Source organism: Octopus bimaculoides, chromosome 1 (assembly GCF_046866305.1).
Source record: "Octopus bimaculoides isolate indiv1 chromosome 1, ASM4686630v1, whole genome shotgun sequence".
In the NCBI taxonomy this organism is placed as follows: Eukaryota; Metazoa; Mollusca; class Cephalopoda; order Octopoda; family Octopodidae; genus Octopus; species Octopus bimaculoides.
In genome coordinates, this window is record NC_142928.1 from 26,546,475 (window position 1) to 26,567,527 (window position 21,053).

General features: G+C 33.5%; 1 protein-coding gene across 13 annotated transcripts in view; it reads right to left on the bottom strand.

Annotated features, from left to right (window-relative positions):
- Positions 1-21,053, bottom strand: part of LOC106876180 (potassium channel subfamily K member 18) — a 330,864-nt gene that overhangs the window by 62,098 nt on the left and 247,713 nt on the right. For 10 of the 13 annotated variants that reach the window (XM_014924619.3, XM_089349788.1, XM_014924615.3 and 7 more), the window contains one exon: positions 10,569-10,646. The exons of the other annotated variants lie outside the window; for them this stretch is intronic. The gene's annotated coding sequence lies outside the window, so the exon portion shown is untranslated. The remainder of the gene's footprint in view (positions 1-10,568; positions 10,647-21,053) is intronic. 13 annotated transcript variants of the gene reach the window in all.

Consider the following 21,053-nt stretch of genomic DNA (forward strand, 5'->3'; position numbering starts at 1 on the left):
TGTCCTTATAAGATATTGCTGTAATAATGGTTCCTGATTTAGAGATGTTACATGACACCCTCGATCCTAGTACTAGAACAGAAACATTTTGGTCAAGGGCTTTGAAATTTGAGAAATATTTTATTGACCCCGAAATGATGAAAGAAAAAGTTAATCGCTGTCGGATTTGGACTCAGAAGATAAGGAACCGGGATAATACCATAATTAATGTATCTGAAACTTTAATGGGTCTGCGTTTTATTCGACATGATAACTAGAGATACTAGTCAAATCTTCCTTAGAATGCACATTACTGTCTTACTAAAGGAAAGATACATGATACAATGTAGACCTACCAATCTTTAAATAAATGAACTAGTCATGATTGATCGTACATCTGTTCAGTTAGAGATGAACTTAGAAGAAATAACAGTAACTGTCTAATCAAAGCAATATATATTACTAACTCACAATACTCCGTGTGAATGAAGATAAGTACTGAAACTAAGCTAACTGGGACACTTTGAAATTGTGTATTGCTGACCGCAAATATACCTGCCTCTAGACACATCCGCAGTCGCTAAGAAGGTGACTGGCAACATCCTCTTACTCATATTTCATCATATTTCTCAAATATCAAAGCCCTTGAACAAAATGCACCATGTGTTTCTGTCGCAGCTTCACTGTAATAGTGCAGGCAAATGCCATAAGCACTACTTCAGACATTATTTCATATAAGGTTCACTGCTTATTTTATAGTTCCCCCATCCACAGAATCAACGATTGTTAATTAAATGTTGTTTGCAGAAGAAGATGAGATTGAAATTATATTTAATTCAGGTGTCGGAGCTTATGTCTTCTATATGACAAAGATCTTTAGAACCTATGATTATTCATCGGTCTAACTGAAGGGAATATCTAAACGTATGGACAAGACGACGATCTCTTTCAATTAACCATAAATTTTGAATGAAGTAAACTAGATATCACACGATTATATGCTATACGTATACAAAGATGAACTCACACAAAATAAAAACACTCTTAGGTGACACAATTCCTGGAGCACTTTTAGACTTGCTCCATCAACCACGCAAAAAGAAGCCTAGACCTCTTGTAGAATAGGAGTAATGACTTAATCTTTACCAGATGACTACGAATGGACCACTATTGACTGTAAATCTATTCAATAGAAACTGACCTGAGGATGAAAACTACAGTAAAGCGATATACGTTCTCTATAAAAAGCTAAATGTCACTGTCACATCTGCAACGCATTGCTTTTAGCAGGTTACAATGTTATATACACACATCTAAATTAAATGTTATCTCTTATTCAGGCATAGCACAAGGCGTGAAGGTATGGAGAATGAAGGCGAGTTTCATAGCAATATACTCATGTCATGTAATATTCATGTCTCGTGTTGTGAAGTTAGCTTTATCTTGGGATGCTAGCGATTGAAAATTATGGGGTTACATAAAATTACTAGAGGGGAAATTATTTAAGTGAGATATGTCTTTGTTTTTTCTTATAGTTTCTGAAAATTTTATTGTGAATATTTGTCTTAAATGCATGGAAAAGCAGAAAGGAAATCTAAAACAACTATCCAAAAACTTTATATGATCTCATTAACACACTTTCCCCATTTTTCAACTTTCTATGCGTTATCCGGCAAGCTTGCCGTTGAATGAAATTCTCTCATTGATTGTATTCGACTGTTGTTATTGCATCCTTGTAATGATCGATTCCAAACAAGCGTGACATTTGTTTCACGTCCATTGAATGACTAAAAGTAATAAAACGTCCATCACTCCCTTTATCAATGAATGCAAACGTGTGTAGAGGGAAAACAAAACCAAAAACGCAGGATTGGTCTCAGACGCTACATTTCATCCCTATAACATTGCACAGAACTTTAATTATTTGCAGCAGACTTGTTCCTGTATTTTTTTTAATAGAGTCACAGTCCAATACGGTGGGTTAACAGGAATACATTAAATAAAAATCCTTTGATGAGTGTCATTCATCGATTGTTTTACTAGCATATCACTGTCTACATGACTCTTTGTCTATCTGTCTGTCTATCAATTTCTCTAACTGTCTGTGTGTATTTATGGATGTATATATATATATATATATATATATATATATATATATATATATATATATATATATATATGTATGTATGTATATATGTATGTTTGTATGTATGTATGTATCTATCTATTTATTTATATATATATATATATATATATATATATATATATATATATATATATATATATATATATTATTTTGCTTAAAAGAGTTCCAACACTGTCTGTTTTTTATGTTTTATTTATATTCCTGCAGAACTAATGTGGGGTATAGAATATGGAATATACAATATACAATATAAAATAAAATAAAATAAAAATGGATGGCACCATGAAAGAAAGTATTGAATGTAGATGAAATATTGAGTGTTCAATATAAAGGATCAAATATATAAATATATAAATATAAATATATATATATAAAGGCGACTCGAGTTTCAGGGCTATTTCCCTTCGTCATGGCCGGTATGACAGACTTTAAATATATATAACACGGAAAACTGTGAGCATGCAAAGTAATATCCTTAAGATTATATACCTGGAAAATACAGGACAAGTTATTATTTCTAGTAAAGTAAAAAAAAAACAAGAAAATGTTTACTTAAAATAATGCAGCAAGGAATGTTAGTTCTTCTAATTTATCACTCAACAGTTCTCATCTTTTAAATTTATTCTACAAAACTGTTCAGCTAATTTGTAAGTTTATCTAATTAGTCAGTTTTTTTTTTTTTGTATTTGAGGTAGTAAATTAACCAAATTCTACTTAAATAACTTTAGTGCTAATTGTAAACTACAATAAAATAATTTTTCATATTCAAATTTTAATTTTAGCTACAATATCTTAAGTAAAACTTTGACAAGTGTAAGTTTGTAACTTTCTGTCAAACAATTCTTAGACTGACATCTTTTTCTATACAAACCGATATTTGCAATCTTAACTGATGCACACAGACACACACGTGCACACACACGCACACTCACACACACACACACGCACCCCCACACACTCACACTCACATACATACACGTGCGCGTGTATGTTTGTTGATTTCACTTGTTTTATACGACCACTTAGAGGTAAAACGTGTTGTCTGAGATAAGTCTTGCAAATATGCTTTAATACTAAATGTATACCACTCCACCACCTGCCACCTGTTATTGTATTGTTTTATACATGTTGATTAACCATATAGTAGAGCATATCACATATAAAAACTCAAAAACTCACGCAGACAGTCACACATATATAAATATGTGTGTACATGTGTTCTTGTGTGTTTATGTGTGTGTGTACTTACATAAGACGGTTTTTCTATATTAATTGTCATTTCGAAGATATTCTGTAATTTTCGTTATGGCTGAAGATGCTGTGAAGTAGGATCAAATTCAGAAACACTTGTTTGCCAAATCTCACTGGAATTACTTGTTAAAATCAGTATTAACACCGCAGTGTTTCCCTCCACTAATAACCTGCGTAAAATGTATATGAATGATATTTGTGCAAAAATATGCTTCTAAAGAATGAGTTTGGTGGCAGAATTTCAATTCTTACATTCAACAAATTCTCCTGATATCACTCACCCTGTAAATTTTCTTTGCGAATCTACGAATTCTAAAAGTCATGGCATGCGTGCTAATGACCTGTCTTATTCGAGTAAATTACTCTACGCAACGTTAGAAAGAAAGTGAGAGAAATCTCGCTTTGGAGATCATTCCGTCTAATGATTAATTTTACTTACGATCATTGAATGACTTTAAAAATGTGTAGAGTCTTACCTTATTCAATTTCCTTATTTTCTCATCCGTATATTAGTACTAATGTATATATCTAACAAGAGTTAATTAAGTGAAAAATTAAAGGAGATTTTTTTCGATAAAACATCGGATCCACGCAGCAACAGTTTACAAATAATATCCAAAGTCGTACGTTGACGCAAAATCTCATTATATTTTCTTTTTGATTCAGATCACTAAAAATACTCACATTAGAGTATTTTCGATCGATGCGTTACATAAACACCGTATTGAAAAGTGTAAAATCTACGTTATATATCGAATAAAAAGAAAGATGCCTATTTACAGTTTTCCATACAATTTCTGATCGAATGTCATTCGTTCATCATTGAAATTTTATGAGTGACATACTATTATATCACACACACATTACGCAAGAAAACCACTTAAGACGGAAAAAAATGTTGATCAATATTGATTTATTTTTTCTCAGACGCAAAATAATATACTTTTCTCTTTCTCGTATAGAAACGAGAGTATAGAAATCCGAACAATAAATTTTTCCAGAGTAAAGAAGAGATATGGTTTTATGAATATTTTGTGGATACTGTGGTTAAGTAAACATAGACCTGTGTGAAGTTAGCGTTTTTGCATAAAGGTGAAACGAGTCTGTAAATTGCTAGCAATCCCTGATTATAAACCTTCCATATTCTTCCATTCCTACATTAAATATAAAAACCTACGAATGCACACTGCATATTGATCGATCGGTTTAAAAACACGAGGCATGAGAATTCTGAGTAATTAATAAATGATGCGGGTCAATGACAAAACCTATATGCAGTCGATAAATCTACCAGAAATCAAAGCTAAATTTTCACCAAATCATACATATTCTTTAAAAAATACAATTATGGAAACAATATGAATTCCTTTTAAATTTTCGCCAACATTAAACAAGTTTGCGAGATGTGTACTGATATTTCATGGAGGGCGAAGGAACATATTTAAAATGAACAGAATGGGTTTTATACTCAGCATGGGAATTTATTGTATTTTGTTATCAATCGCACTTCGGTCTGATAACTTTCAAATTACAATATAAAAGAAACTAACAAATTCAATCAGTAACAGCAAAGCAATTGTCTACAGTAGCTTACAATTAACACTTAATGGGCAGTAAAATATGTCAGTTGTGCATATTTTGGCGGGGTTGCCTGTAACTGCTAGCAATTTAGTTTCTATGTTTCTATTGATGAATGTTTTCTGGTATTGTTGGAAGGAAGAAAAGCAGTTGATTTATTACGCAGCTCCTGTTGTTGTAAAGCCAGGTTTTTAGATGATTTAAAAGGGATTATTACAGTTCTTTCTAGAGAATAGTAGATGCAGATGTGTATTATTATCTACATACGTGGCTGCCCGTATGGTCTATGGAGATGGAGACGTATTTTGCCGGCACAAGCAGAATGAAATGGATGAAAAACGCAATCATTTTTGTACTCCATTGTAGTAATTGCAGGTTCTGCAAGGTCTGTTCTCGAAAACCACTCAGGATTGTCGGAGCGACACTGTTTTACTATCCACTATTCTGTTTTTCTGTTAAAATGGTACTCAATACACTTTGATTGATTCATTGCTAGAAATGAAATAAAACTCTTTGCCGTTGTTGGTAACAGGAACGCTATATGTGAGAGATTGCCATGTATTTTTTGTGAAAGTATTGATGTTCGGAACCCGTGTTGTTATTTGGAGTAAGGGATGTGCATGTGTCAGGAATAAACCTGCACATCCAACTGTTTAAATGTCAAGAAATTTAGGGAGTAAACTTGAGCTTTTCAGTTGGAATAATTTTGACAACAATTCATTCCGCCAATTTACCAATACTACCACGACTAGTGAAACAGTTTGGGTTTCCTTGATTTCTTCATGTATGAATTGTTTTTGGTTGATCCTTTTTTCATTTTTAGATTTCGCAGTAGCGTTTTAGCCGAGTAAGAGAAGTGGGCTACAAGGGCAGTGTTGCTGGAACCGCCTTTTTTTTGTACTCCTGTATACGCCGTGTAGCATTTTTCTATTAGATTTGTCGTTTGCGTTTGCTTGGAAAGCTTACCATTTTTGTCTGCTTCTATTCTTTATATTTTTCATATTTAGGCGTTTGATGCTCTCTTTTATGTAGGATATGCTGAGGTTTTGGTGCTTGGTGTTTGAACTTTACAATGAATACAAAGCTGGCTGTTGCTGTTGGCAGAAGGGCCTGTATCTTGAATGCTGTTTCGTGGGTGGGGGTGCTTATTTTGGATGCTTCTATAATCATTTGGAATATATGCTATGTAGTGTCTTCAAATGATATTAACGTGCTACAGAATTCTGAAACGTTAATTTGATTACATTTATGTATTTGTTTTGAAAGTTTCTTAATGTGAAATCGTTGTTGAATCAGATATTCTTATACTTGGGGTGGCCATATTTTGCCTATTAAACACACACACACACAACATGTTTGTTCTTTGCTTCAGCTTTATTATCATTATTTTAGTTTCCGTGTGAAAGCGGTTTTGAGAAAGACAAAATAGAATAAGCAGAACAAGAGGAGACACATGGGACAGAGCGTCGCTGAAGAGGTGACTCGATGTGTGACGAAAGAGCTTTGAGAAAGAAACTAAACTAATATTAATAAACCTGAAGTGAAGACCAAGTATATAGTACGTGTGTTTAATTGGCAGAATATGACCATCACCAAGTATGGCAATATGTTAATTTTATTTCATGGTGAAACGCATTTTACTATGCTTCTCTGAAATTTGTAAAAGTGTTTTTGCACTTTTCATTGAAATATGTGCTAAGATTAGAGGACTACTGGAGAATGGTTTATCAAGTGGTTGTTGTAATAATGTATGTGAAACTAAATTGGTTTCTGAGGAAAATTTGTTTTAGTTAACTTGGTAAGCTATGTGTGCATGTTGACGAAGAGTATTTAGTAGTGATTGATTAATTACGACCGGCTAGAGTATTTTAAATCGTGAATATTGATAGGAATCTAAACTTTAAATAATTTTCCAATTAATTTTCATGGCGATACAATCATGGATTAAAAGTTTTCAATATCTGCTTTTGCTTGATAATTGAATTATACACATTTGTGATGTTATGAATTGTGGGCGCTTTCCTCTTAAATTCGTTAACATTTCTTCTTAAGTTGTGTTTTCTAATTTCAACTAGGAGGGTAGTTTGATCTACTTGAGAATTATTAGTGAATGCCATTAATACATCTTATTTATCTAAATTCCTACCATTGGCCAGCTTGAATTTTTCACATTAAAACATCTTGTTGCTAAACAATCAAATATTAACCCCCACCTATTCCTAATCATGGTGCACGTATAGCTATTATTTTCCATCAGTCATGTCATTACACAACACCTTAGATCACACGATGCTGGCTCATTCCTTGCTGAAGCTTTACACATATTTTTCTAATTTAAGAAAGACTAGAAAATTTGAAGGACACTTATAATTGAAGCGTCCTTTATATTATTGCTCCGGAAAAGATAAGATCTAAAATTTCCTTCAGTGGAATTGGAACTCACAATGCAAAAGTCTAAGAAGAAATTTATCTCCGAAGCTCTAACGATGCTGGAAGACCGCCACCTTGAAGCTCTACATTATGAAATAATCAATATAAAATACATTTATTATATAACATTAAAATTGACATCTTATGTAGACATAACGCTAAATATCGGAGAAAAGAATATGAATGATGAGCCGAATAGTGTACTTGAATGTTACATATTTCCTCGATTCCAGAAGGAAGGAGGAATTTTAACACAGGCGGGTTACAAAGGATGGGAAGATACGAATGAAAATAAGGTGCAGTATTTATATCCTGCTTCACCACTATTACTAAGCAATTCTTTCTACTGTAGGAACAAGGCCTCGTGTTTTCTGATAATTAATTATATAACAGATCACATTTTTCCGGTATTCTGCCGAACTACGAATTATATAAAACATGATGTTTTGTTTATATTCTTTCAATGTAATTACAGACCGCATTCATTTATATACATTTAAATGGTAATGGCTATGTTTTCGAGCATATTTCTGCACAACAGTTAATTCTGTTAAGAATCTTCGTTCCGCTTTAGTGATTAGCTTCGATATTTAACTTTCAAAACTTAATATAGTTTCTAAAATATGAAGAATATTTTGTAGCAATAACATATGCATGTCTACAGGTATGCAATGCCATTGAAATTCGAAAGAATGCAATGAGGTTTGGGTTTAACAACGTATAAACCACATTCTACTTAATCACCTTCCTTCGCGAGGACAGGTTTTCTTCAACTGTCATTTTATATTTTATGTCTCTACTGATTTACTGATTCCTTTTTCAGTTTCCTTTTACTCCTTCCTTCTCTGTATGAACTATTTCCTTTCTATGCTTTCTCTGCCCTAAGCAATTATCTTTTCCTAAATCGTTGTACCTGTGTTTCAATTTGCATATCTATTGTTTCCATTTTATGATTCATTCGTCATGTTGCTTTATCTTTGCATGCCAGTTCATTTAGGTATTTATGCGGTTTGCTTTAAAATAAATCTTGTTTACTTTCAGATAATTAACTGCCTACAAAACCATAAATGAACGAAATATTGGACAGAAAATACCTGCACCGATAAAAATATTAGGATAACACTTCAATTTTCACTTTCCATACTCCAGTACCGTTTGCCGCGTTTGTTTATGTAAAGAATGTAAATATACAGAACTTGCGTCACCTTTGAAGCAAATAAAGCTGAGGTCGACTTTATGTTTCCTTTTGGGGTGAATAAACTAAGTCTCAGTTGAGCGCTGGGATCAATGTTATCGACTTGCCCAGCCCTCTAAGTGACTGGCCTTCGACAAACAATTGGAGCCTATTATTATTATTATTATTATTATTATTATTATTATTATTATTATTATTATTATTATTATTATTATTATTATTATTTTTATTATTATTATTATTATTTTTATTATTACTATTATTATTATTATTTTTATTATTATTATTATCATTACTGAGTGAGAGAGCAGTGCATCACAAACATATATGTGCGAAATAATGATCTTACTGTAAACATTTTCTTACTCCTTTGTTGAAGAACTGACCAGGATTCTAACTAGGTTCTCTGGCAGCCATCGGCGCAGAATTTATTGTTTTGGGGTGGGGGTGGGTGGTGGGATTAATCCACTTTTTAAAAGCATAACATATGGCGTCAAAGTTTTCGACAAAAGTAGGTAAATAAGAGTTTCGAACGGCATTCTTGAGTCCCAAGATTAACGGTTTTAAACCAACGAAGAGCGCAAGAACACCAAAGCCATAACTACATTTAACCACAAATATGGAAACAATATCAATAACAAGAATGGTAATAAAAACGAAATAATAGGCGGTGACATCAACACTATACCATCCTACCACCATGTCAGCCAAAATTTAATTTAACTACTCCTTCACCAAGATTTGAATATTGTACCTGTAGTAGAATAGGAAAAAATACTATTATAGCTACGAGCGGGCAGAACCTTTAGCGCGTCGGACAAACTACTGAGCGGTATTTCATTCAAATCGCGCCGACATCAATTTTGCCTTTCATCCTTTCGGAATCGCTAAAATTAAGAGCCAATGACGTACTAAGATCAAGGTTATTGACGTCTGTTCAAAACTACAACTGTAAGAACATCAACAATAACAGTATGTAACAGAAGCTCTTGCTTTCAAGGAGATATCTGATTCCAACTCTGCAAATATTGAAGGAGACCTCCTCTGAGTCATGATGAAGAATTAACGAACACGAAGCCACTCAGGGTATTCATGCCCACTACCACTTCATCATCTAATGATGATAAAGATGAACTACAAAATACAGTCGAGTGGAGTTGTTATAAATAAAAAGGAAAAGCAACGAATGGGTGGACCTGCTTTACGATCAGTACCAAAGATTCACCAAAAATAAGCTGTTAATAATCACTATGTTGGCTGCATTATGCTTTAAATACGCATGGTCATTCGTAGCTTGGATAAATCCCAGCATGTTCACATTCATTTTGTTTATCTCTTTTACCTCTTTTACTTCCTTCAGTCATTTTGATTGTGGCCAAGCTAGAGCACCGCCTTTAGTCGAGCAAATCGACCCCAGCACTTATTTATTGTAAGCCTAGTACTTATTCTATCGATTTCTTATGCCGAACCGCTAAGATACGGGGACGTAAACACACCAGCATCGCTTGTCAAGCGATGTTGGTGGGGACAAACGGAGACAATAAACACACACACACACACACACACACACACACACATACACACATACACACACATATACATATATATACATATATACAACGGGCTTCTTTCAGTTTCCGTCTATCAAATCCACTCGCAAGGCTTCGGTCGGCCCGAGGCTATAGTAGAAGACACTTGCCCTAGGTGCCACGCAGTGGGACTGAACCCAGAACCATGTGGTTCGTAAGCAAGCTACTTATCACCCAGCCACTCCTACGCCATACCTATTCTTGTCACAAAAGTTGAAGTTCAACGAATATCTGTCATACCTAGGTGCTGTTATCAAACCTAAGTGGTATGTTCTTAACCGAGACTGCCTAACCTACCCTATTTGCTTTTATTCTTCAATTTAGCAGTTTATGAAATCATAGATGTTTTATACAGCCACTTTGTGTAGTTAGTCGAGTGTCTGTTAAATTTTCTACTCACCTTGTCTCTGTTGTTCTACATCCCCGCAAGTATTAGGTATCCAGTTTGTTAAACGACTAACGTATGTATGAACGGCCTCTGTAAAAGATATTATTATTATCATTATCATCATCATCATCATCATCATCATCATCATCATCATCATTATTACTATTATTATTATTATTATTATTATTATTATTATTATTATTATTATTATTATTATTATTATTATTATTATCATCATTATTATTATTATTATCATTATTATTATTATTATTATTATTATTATTATTATTATTATTATTATTATCATCATCATTATGAATGTTATTGCTGTTGTTGTTGTTATTGTTGTTTTAGTTATTAAGTGGGTGAAGTGACAGAATGATTAGCAGGCTGGAGTACATAAGTAGCAGCATTTCATCTAAATCAACGTTGTAAGTTAAAGTTCACTTCAGACTTGATAAACTGAAGTACCATTGGAAACGTGATGCAATCAGCTAATCTCTTCCGCAAGTTTCGTTCCTCAGGCCAATATTGGAAATAATTATTCAGAACGATGCATCGGAAGAATTTGTTACTGTGTCGGCAAAACCCAGATACGGTGTTCATTCAAGTACATTGCATTTTGAATTCAAATTCAACCGAAGTTAAATTTATCTTTCTTCCATCTGGAATCGATAAACAAAATACCAGACTAGTGTCGGAGGTTTTGTAATCTGTTATTTTGAACCTGATGCACACCTTTACAACTCTTCCTGAAATATGAGAATTTATATCTATGTACCAATTTTTTTTTTTTTTTTTTTTGCAATTCATAGACAAAAGGCATGCCTCGAAGCCGATTGTCTTATATTAAAAGCTATTCTCTCAAAAGAAAATTCAATATGTTGAATAAATTTCGTTACTATCAGTTTAGAGAAGAACGAGTGATTTAGTTGTTATAGGTGTTCGCTATATGTGAAAAATTGGCTTATGATTTTCTGTCGGGTTTCCGTATAACCACGGATTAAAGGGATATAAGTCCTAAAATTCTAAGAACTAAATCTCCGGATTAATACAGTAAGTAAAATTGAAAATATTCTGTGTATTAGAATCATTTATCAAAATAACACTTTTATGAATAATGCTCCACAACACTGGTATGAAGAGTGTCAACACAAATCATGAATTAATATTAGTATTATTAAATATTAATAAGAAAATGATATAAACAATAAGAAAAAGTGAACAAAGGCTTCTCAATGTATTCGTTTGATTAGTTAGAAGTAGTGAACAAATATCCCTGAAATCAAATATTTCCGTATTTAAAATGGAAAAACGCAATGGATTGTACAATCCAAGATACTTTATGGAAATGCTGAAAGGCTTCGATTCATCGTTCATCTTGATCAAGGCTAATCTAAGATAAACATCATCACCAACAACAACGCGAACAACAATAGCAGCAGCAACAATCAGAACAGCAATGATATTAGCAATAATGAACAGTAGTGAAACCTGTGGCAGTAAAAATGGATGTGCATATTCATCGTTTACGTAAATATAATGGCTGAGAAGTAACAAAGGCAAAAAGTATCGATAAAAGGAGTGAAGAAAATATATAACTTAGCCAAATAGAATATATCAACTTTGGTAGTATACCCTTATCTCGTTTACTTCTTTTGTTTCAATGTTGTTCAGGCTTATAAATACGTAATGAGGACATAAAGAACAAAAGGTAATACATGTTTTGTTTTCTTGATATTTCCCTTCAACAGCGCGATTACGTTATTGTTATTGGAAATCAGATTAAGTGATTTTAGTTCCAATACAAATATTCGTTGAAGCATTTACGACATAAATGGCAGAGAATTTTGCCGAGTCGCATATGATTTGCGAGATTAGAAGGAATATAAATTATCAAATATATCACGTTCAGTAAAGCCAGTTAATATCGGAAATAGTTATATGATTTCACCGACGTGGGAAGCCATAACGATGATAGGGTTAAAAGTTTGTTTAAAGTATTACAAATAAGCCACCATTAATGCCATACATTGTAGCAATAGTGATCAAGGCTAGCAGACATCTTAAAATTAGGTTTTATGTTGAAATAAACAGGTCTTACAAATGCACTGACCCTTTCATTAGTTATTAAAACCAACTACATGATATGCATACATACATGCATACACACACAGCTCTCTCTCTCTCACACACACGCATATATATTTATATAATACATATACATGTACACCAGATGCTGCTGCATATCAGTGGTCTCAATGAACTTCGCATTGTTTCATCTATCAAATGACGCCAGGCCAGTGACTAGGCGAGCAGGCCAAACTCCCCCTATCATTGAAAGGCGACTGAAGCAGCATGAAATAAAATGCTTTGCTCAAAAACACAACGCGCTGCCCGGTCTGGGAGTCGAACCCATACCTAGTGATCGTCGCCAAATCAATGATGTAATGTTCTTGGACAAATTACTTCTTTCACCTTGCTCCACGTTACTCATCTCGTGAATATATACTACTCAGTGCTAGTATAGCCCTCTCTGTATTTCTTTCTCCTCCTCCTCCTCCTCTCTCACTCTCTCTTTCTCCCACTCACTCTCTCTTTGTCCCGCGTTTCTCATTCCACCAGATCAAGAGTTAAAAAGCCAAAGGTTTTTTCAGTATTGGACAACTAAAAATTAATGAAAGTACGGTACATGTTATCAAATCATACTGGTTTGCGACCGACATCATTGTTTTCTTCCATCCCCCCCCCCAAAAAAAAAAACAACCATGGTTTTTGTTCACATCTTAAATTTTAATTAACTTGTTAATTAATAAATTAATTATTGACTGATTGCTTTTGGAAAGACTTTCTATACACAGACTTGACCTTTTTTAATAATTTCTTATTCCTTGAATAGAGATGTTCTCTTCTTTCTGAATCGCAAGAACTGAACACATGGTGTGTGGGGGAGTATATTGAAAAACCGATCAATAATTAATTAATCAGTTTACTAATTAATTAACAATAAAACAAGGACTGAGATGAGTGCCTATGATTTAATTGAAAGAAGGAAGAATTAAAAGTCCAAAAGTAAACGTATATGTATGCATGTATTTACACAAGCAGATTCGTTCGTTCCCCGTCCTCATATATATATATATATATATATATATATATATATATATATATATATATATATATATATATATATATATATATATATATATATATATCTGGGGGAACGTATATAGGTTCACATATACACAGTGTTCGAGATAAATTTGACAGTTTGCATAAAGGGAAAAGGAAACACACCATCCTGTCAAAAATAACGTATTTAGAAGAAAATGCAATTTGACTATCATACCATGATAACTGTTTATTCAACGCAGACGTCCTTTCCAGCTACTATAGTCCCAAGACGGTTCCGAAACCTGGCGCATGCGTTCATCCCTAAGTCCCTGGGCAGGTCTTTGAACACATCCTTGATCTTGGCTTCAAACTCGGCCTTGGTGTTGCGAAGAGAACGGTCGATGCCTTTCTAAACTGCGCTCTACACATTGTAATCATTACGCTTAAGATCGGGGCGTGGGTGTAGGAGGTCGGAAATTGGGGCTGGAGAAATCATAGAAATTCACCGACAACCACTTCTGATCATTTCTAGAGGCATGGCAAGGAGCCGAATCGTGTTACCAAACATCTAGCCTTATAGCAACAGCCCTCTCCAGCAAGGGATTGACCAGTCTTCACCATCTTCTCTTACTTCATTGAATAGAGTCTAAGGCCCTGTTCGAAGATGTAGGTATGAGGTCCAGCAGTCAGAACTCAGGCTGGGAAGTCAACGTCCTATCCAGAGAAGCACACACATATTCCTGCTGATCTCCCCCTTTCTGTATATATATATGTATATATATATATATATATATATATATATATATATATATATATATATATATATATATATATATATATATATATATATATATATATATATATATACGCATACACATCCTCATGTGTGAACTTGGAACTTAACAGGTGAATACATATAGCGCTTACTCAGCGTACCTATTCATTTAGATCACCAGTAGGCTAAGCCTCTCATATATATATATATATATATATATATATATATATATATATATATATATAGAGAGAGAGAGAGAGAGAGAGAGAGAGAATACGAGGGGCTTAGCTCACTTGTGGTCTAAATGAATAAGTACACTAAGTACAATAATTGGTCATCCTTTTGGTTCCAAGTTCACAGCCGAAGCTCGAGCTAGAGATCCGTATTAGGCTTCAGTGTTAGCAGGTATGTATTATATTAGAGGAAAAAGAACCACAAAACCCAAGGCAGGACGAGTATCTCAAGTCATAGGGCAGCATGTCCGTACACTGGATATGCCGTCATCAGAGACAAGGTGAGTATGCCTGAAAAATCTAGACTGGGAAATTCACAGATTTGTAAGGAATAGAAGTTATCAGGGTTTATAACTAAAGGCCTATACCTTCACGTATGTACGGACCAATCTTCATACTGTCTGGAAAAAAAGAAGAAGTGTAAACTTTATTCTCATGTCTCTATTCTATCTACTTTTACTCTTTATTCTTCTATTTTATTACTTGAATTTCCCTGACTAAAATTGTCATGCATATTCACCTTGTTTCTGATGACAAAATACCCAGTGTAGAAACATGCTACCCTATCGCTTGGGGTACCCAGAAACAGCTGTAACACTTCAGATTCATTTTAGCTTTATTAAATTAGTCTAAATGACTTCAGACACTCGACCAACTTCGGTTTTTCTGATCCTTTTTCCTTTACTATCACACACACACACACACACACACACACACACACACACACACACACACACATATATATATAATGTGAGTTTGTTTTAGTAGTGGCGATATATTCGGTGTTATTTTCTGTCATGTAAAGGTTTTTAAAGTTGCAGTCAATAATGTAACATATACATGTAAACAGACTTAACACACTTATATACACACATACATACATGCATGTGTGTGTGTTTTTGTGTGTGTGTGCGTTTGTGTGTTTGTGTGTCTTTGTATGGGGGTGGAGTGCACGCGCTCGAGGTGTTGTTATTGTTTTTGTTGTTTCGAGCCCATTCTTCTATGCTTAAGTAGAGATTCATCATCAATGGACTTCTAGCCATAATTGTGTTTATTTTGATAATGCACTAGTTTCCAATGTAGCCCCCCCCCACTTTTTTTGAAGCGATAAGGTGGTATTTAACGTATATCAATATCTGTTATATTTGAATAGGTGGTCCACCACGTCGAGACTGAGTCGTTGGCTCGTCTTGAACTGGGATGTTGTATTGAGTGCTGCACGGTGATCTTCTTATACATTTTCACACTATGCTAATATATGCCTATAGATTCTGCTGAGGGCGAGACGCTGTGAAGACAATAAAAGTAGGCTACGTTACTACAGTACAATAGATGCTTTTTCACTCCCACAATTAAAATGATTTCTTTCCCTCAAGATTACTTGTTAATTGCTTAGGTAGAAGGGAATAAACTAAAAAGGTATTTTTATATTGAAGGCATTTCTGTATGAGTCTCATTTATTTTTTTGTCAGACACTTATAGGAAGTATAGCGAATTTACAACGGCGTAATAATGCATATTTATATAGTGACAACATCAGGAGGGTTTGGAGTTTTCAACAGCATTAAATCATTTTACATCTTAATTAGGCTTTTTTGTACATTCTCAGTCTATACTGCTATGCTGTTGATCGAAGATGTGTTGAGTTCTACTACGAACCATAATTGTTATATTGAAAGTGTTTGTCAAAGGATTGCTGACGTTTCTGAAAATGTGCTTGTTTTGTATGTCGATATGTTAATTCTTTGCGATAAAAACAAACTACTGAAAGATTATTTGTCATGTGGTTGATGTAGCAGATGTATGGAACAAAAGAGCTTGTCAGTTGACAAGATTTCGTAATCAGCAAGGCGAAATACTTGATAATGTAGTGTATGTTGTTTAAGATGCAAGGGGAGTTTTGTTGCAATGCAAACGATCTCCCTTTGTCTTCCATATCCATCACTCATTGTGCGTATTGAAGTCTTTCTTTAAAACTCTGAGCCTGTAAATGCTTTGTAATTAGGTCGTGATTAATTGCCGAATGATTAGTGAGTTCATTAATAGGTATACATATACTTAAGAATAAGTTCTGAGTTGTCGAATTGTTACACTGTTATATTGTCTTTCCTTATAAGTATTCGTGTCTAAATTGTCGCATATATCTACTGATTGTGAAGTTATCAATGTTATGAAACGTGCAAGATAAAAGGAACTCGTCTTTCAGAATTTATAACTTAATATAGGTTCATAGAATCGGTTTCCCAGATCTTTTCAACAACACATTACACATTTACAATGTACCGATCTCACGTTCACGACGTTGATGAGGACGTAGTGACATGGGATTTTCTGTGCCACTTGAGTGGAATAAATATTATAGAGATATCCTTCTAAAATACACGCTTATCGGTTTTATCTCCGTTGCTGTTTCAAACAGTAGTGGCATAACTGCTAACAGCGCACAGCATTTTGTTTGTCTATTTTATACCGGCTGAAGTCGAAAGTTATCACAAATATTTAAATGTATTGAAAGCTTACAGAAGATAAATATATAAGTATATATTTTCTAAATGTAAACGTTATTATTTCTAAATCTCTCAAAGAGAGATATTCAATAACAGTACTTCAAAAAGTAAAGACTATTTGCTAACATAATGTGGCAGTCCTGGATGGGACTAATGTTACTGTTGTTTTCTTTACTGTATATTTTCTTTATATGGTCATATTTGAAATTTGTCATTTTCGTTTATTAATTCCGCATGGATATTGGTTATAGCTTTAAGTAATTCCTAATTAACAAACACTTAATTTGAGAGATCACTTTGATTAAATAGCTTAGAATGAGATCCATGTGTGCCTAGTTGCAACATAAATCTCTATTCGGTATTTCAAGGTGTACAACCAATATCTTTTCTCTTAGAAAACTCGGCAATGTAAGATATTTTCGGCTGTATTTGACCGTGCATACTTCATTCTTTGGAGATAATAATAAAGTAAAATATACGCATGATTTCTTTATATAGGGATATTGGAAATCCAGTGTTTTTAGTTTATTTAGATAAAATTACAATTAACTGCAACTGACTTCTGATTGATTCCAGAAGAGTTTCAGCGAATGAAGAAATGCCACAATTTGATGCTTGAAAGGCTAACTAATGAGGTGTATAACGGATTTTCTCTTGTTTTCGTCTATCAAATTCCTTTCATAAGGTATCTGGTATCCTGAAGATATGATAAACGTTACTTACCCATTGCAACACATAGAAAGTCAGAATCAAGTGTTTGCAAACTGAACTTCTAGCCATACAGCCATTCCCATACAACCATTTATTTATAATTTCGTAAAATAAACTGTGAAGAGCTTGTTCGAGTTTATAACATCTCCGTAGCGTTTGTTGAAGTAGTTTAAATTTTATACTTTTATAATGTTACTTTAAATCATTACTGCTATGTTACTGTATGTTTAGTTTATGCTACATATCTTATAGATGCCGTGTTTGAATTGTAGTATGGTGGTTGTTTCTGTGGTTGCGGCAGGAGTTGAGAAGTTTAGCAGCAAAAGAATGGGAATAATTCTCTCCTTTTTGTGCTGCGATTTGCTTGTGAGTGAGGGCATGCATGTTTAAATGAAGTTTCGGTATTTTGTGCTATTTGCGAGCGTGTGTCTGAAATATTAATTTCGTTTCGAAATGCACATCGTTTTGTGTAGGGACATCACCTCTGAATGGTTGTCATTCTTGTCTCGAATACTATGTTCTGCTCTCTTTGGTCAGAGTAGTTTTCTGTTTCGAAGGTTCATTGTTTGACCGCTATTCGAACCGTTGAATATCTCATTTTTGTTTCTAGTTGTTAAACTAGAAAATCACTATTTAAAACTATTATTCACTGTAACATTTCTTTATGTCTCTCACTCTCTCATTTTCCATCTCTCTCCCTCCTCCCTCCGTCTATCCCCTCTCTCTCTCTCTCTCTCTCTCTCTCTTTTAAGAGAGTGTTTTGGAGGGCTTTTTGTTAGTAGAGGTACGAGGTTGAGCGAGTGTGTGGTTGATTCTTTCTTTGGCTGGGAGAGCACCTTCACTCATTCGTAAGAACATTTCATGCACCGCTGCTCATTGAATCAATTCTATACCTCTGCCAAATATGCAGATGTTTGTTTTTTTGTAAAATAAAATATTGATTTATTAAAAAACACTAACATAATGATAATTTTAGTATGTAAATTGAATTCATACACATTGATGTGTAAAAGAAAAGCAGTAAAATATAATAAAAAAATTCACTGGCAACTTAAAAAACGAAATTAATAAAAACTCTTAAAATTGTAGAAATACAAACTTTTGCTTCACAAGAAATACGAAAAAGTGATCTTTCCACTGGTTTATATCATTTTTATTTTTTTTAATACAGCATAAAAATTCTGCCGTTTTTGTCGATGAAATTATAATAAAAAACTACATCAAAGTAATTTTATAGTTTAATCATATCAAATATTATTATATAGCAATCTTATGTATTCGTGTAATTTATGTCCGCATATTCGCATATTGGGGTGTGTATTTTGGTTTATGTAATCTATTTATCGCTTTTTTTATTGATAAATGATAAACTATAATTGAAACCCATTTTACACTTTGCTGGAAATTGCATGTGGCCAAATAATTTTGGTGCCGGACGACGAGTTGATAAAATAACGGTGCATGTATGCTTCAATCTGCACTGCATTGGATGTGTGACCAAAATCCATAACCCTATGTAGTGCTAAGCGGTCTTCCTCGCGATCATTTGACGTGTAATATCATACATGCGGTTGTATCAAAAAATAGGCACGTTGGATAAATTTAAATCAACAAGTTTAAAAAGAAAAGAAACGGAACGTTATGTCATCGTGATAGCAACCTCTGATCATAGATCTGGTTTCAAACTGAGTTGGACTGAAATAATAAGAACAAAAAGTTTCCTATAGCAACGTTCATCTAGCCTTAAGTAGCTATTAACACTAAGGCAGTCGAGTGACATAAACGTTAGAACGACGAGAAATGCATTGCGGTAATGTACCTACTTATTGCGTTCTAGGTTAGAACACAGGTGAAATGATCTTCGTATTTGATCTGACAGGGATCGATAAATAAAGTCCCAAACAAGCGCCGGAAAGTTTTTTTCTTTTCTTTTCTCTCACAATCTGCTTCAATGAGATATGAAATTTCCTCGCGAATCGAGTGCTCCTTTCTGTTGGGAAATGGTAAGAGATTTAGCAACAAGATAGCAACTTATTTTGCATTAAAAAAAACAAAAAAAAAACATCCAAATAACCAAGGAACATAGCAGGTGTTGACGGACTGATATGCTCTTCAGCACAAAACGGTACAAAAGAAAATTTAATGAAGTATAAGAGAATTATATGTCGTGATTCTGTCCCGAAAACCGTTAACTAGATTTAATTCTTATGTTTTTAACATCTACTATGCAAAGTTTACCAACAACACAATGTATTTGGCAAGTATTCATATATATTTATTGAAACATGTTTCTAAATGTTGTTTATTGTATAATTTTAATTAATGTTTAGACATATTTTTTTATAACGTGAATTTCAAAGAGATTGAATTTCATGCTTTTAAATTTCCTTCACTGTCAGGCACAGTATATAATTATTTCATAGATTGTCTTATTATTTGTATGCTTCAGTAAATGTTTTATGTAACGATATAAAATAAACATCGTTTTATATATTAGTGATGTTCCAATCGCTGCTATAAAGAAATGTTTAAACTCTCTGTTGTTTTAAATTTGGATTAAAACAACTGAGAATTATTATTGTATCAGTTACTGAAACATTTTAATACATTTTTCTATTCAGTACAAATCTGCCAAAAGTATTTCAGGTGAGATTTCCTTTTGCTTTCTCAATTGTACATTAACAAAACAGAGACTGAATTCTCATAAAAATTAACTCTCATACAGAATAATAGAACAAGTAGGAAGATTGCTATTAGTGGTAGTGTAAGAAATATAATTTACATGTACAATGTATAATTGTTAACAACGCCAATTCACGTTCCTTAATATCTGGATGTGTGATAAAACATTCACTCATATGATAAAGCTGTGTACGTCTATATTTAAAACCTTATGTACTCTCAAACATGGAAGAACTTCGTTGCAGTAATTATTTCGGAAAATAAATTATCGTTATAGATTATGTATATAAAAAGAAACACATGTGCTGTGGATGACGTCCGCGGATTGTAAAATACCTATATATGCGCGGTTACGCTTCATCAGTAACACACAGATTTAGTCACTCACAAACCAATAAGAAATTCTTTTAATATATAAACGAGAAGAAATACACTTGTTGGTAGGTGCTGAGCTTTTTCAGGCTTTAATTAAATG